Source organism: Schistocerca piceifrons, chromosome 4 (assembly GCF_021461385.2).
Source record: "Schistocerca piceifrons isolate TAMUIC-IGC-003096 chromosome 4, iqSchPice1.1, whole genome shotgun sequence".
NCBI lineage: Eukaryota > Metazoa > Arthropoda > Insecta > Orthoptera > Acrididae > Schistocerca > Schistocerca piceifrons.
In genome coordinates this window covers 646,409,901-646,411,563 of record NC_060141.1, presented here as the reverse complement: position 1 = coordinate 646,411,563, position 1,663 = coordinate 646,409,901, and the positions used below count along the sequence as shown (strand labels likewise).

General features: G+C 40.3%; 1 non-coding gene across 1 annotated transcript; it reads right to left on the bottom strand.

Moving 5' to 3' along the window:
- Nucleotides 1-1,305: 1,305 nt before the first annotated feature.
- Trnas-cga lies at nt 1,306-1,379 on the bottom strand. The gene has a single exon. It is a non-coding gene; the product is annotated as a tRNA-Ser (tRNA).
- Between the last annotated feature and the right edge of the window lie 284 nt (nt 1,380-1,663).

The following is a 1,663-nucleotide window of genomic DNA, read 5'->3' as shown; positions in this document are numbered from 1 at the left end:
GCCAAATTGACGAACGTTTTAATCGCCACCTACAAAACAGTGAAACGCGTTACCGTAAATTTATACAGGAACAGAACAAAGTAAAGAAACAAGTTATCGAAACAATTACTGTACAGAGACAGGAAGAATAGCGTAAGTTATTTACGAAAGCAAAAACATACGTAGACAACAACATTGCTACAGTATCAGACGAAATCAATACTATCAAGCAGTTGAACACTGAATTGTATGGTGAAATATCCGATCTAAAAACAAAAACACATACTAATATTCAGACTTTGGAAAATAAATATACAGTAGACTTTTAGACAATGACCAACAGACTAGAACAATTAGAATTAATACAAGATCCCGATGCCATTAAAGTAGACGTTAAGAAATTAAACAAAACCACACGTAAAATGCAGAAACAAAGTAATGCTTGTGACACTAAAAACGACGATGAGGTAAAAGCACTGACTGAAAATTTTGATGAATTAGCCAGTCGTATTGACGTTATCGGAAATAACAATGACACCAAATGAGAAGATACGTCACCAGTTTCGTTTGATCAAACACCCGAATTCCAAAATTTACAGCAGACAATCAGTGAGATAGGTTCGTCCAATAATACATTAAGTAGAAAATTGTCATCTTTACAGCACGAAGTGACGGAGATGAAAAATGTTTCAATCTCTAACACGACACAGCATACGACACATTCCGAACATGTCTCACACTCACACAGCCAGTATAACGTAGGTAATTTACAGAGAGTACGTGACTTAGATTCCGAACAGTCACAGACGAACAGATTATCATACAATCCTGAACCTGCTCAGACATTCAGAGACTATAATTTTGATTACAAGCACTTTCTATCCGTTTGGAAGTTTAAGGTATTTAAAAATGACAGAACACAGATTCACCCTTTGGATTGGATACAACAATTTAGTTTTTTCATTTCCACCAGCTTGGCCCGTAACACATAAACTTGAATTTATTTGTAGTTTTTTGGATGGCGAACCGGCAACTCGTATGAGACCGATCGCGAGACAATGTTAATCGGTAGAAGAATTCTGTCAGCGTATTGGTCGAAGACGACACAGCGCGGAATCAAGATCAATTAATTGGCTTACCGAATTATGAGAACTCAAATTTTCCCACTGTCACGCAATTTTTTGAACACATGGTCCATCAAAACGAATACTTAAGTGAGCCATACAGTGAATCAGCATTTATCCAATTATGTATTTCTAGAATGAGATTTTCACTCTGCAGCGGAGTGTGCGCTGATATGAAACTTCCTGGCAGATTAAAACTGTGTGCACCGACCGAGACTCGAACTCGGGACCTTTGCCTTTCGCGGGCAAGTGCTCTACCATCTGAGCTACCGAAGCACGACTCGCGCCCGGTCCCCACAGCTTTAGTTCTGCCAGTATCTCGTCTCCTACCTTCCAAACTTTACAGAAGCTCTCCTGCAGGTTCGCAGGAGAGCTTCTGTAAAGTTTGGAAGGTAGGAGACGATATATTGGCAGAACTAAAGCTGTGGGGACCGGCCGTGAGTCGTGCTTCGGTAGCTCAGATGGTAGAGCACTTGCCCGCGAAAGGCAAAGGTCCCGAATTCGAGTCTCGGTCGGTGCACACAGTTTTAATCTGCCAGGAAGTTTCATGTATTTCTAAA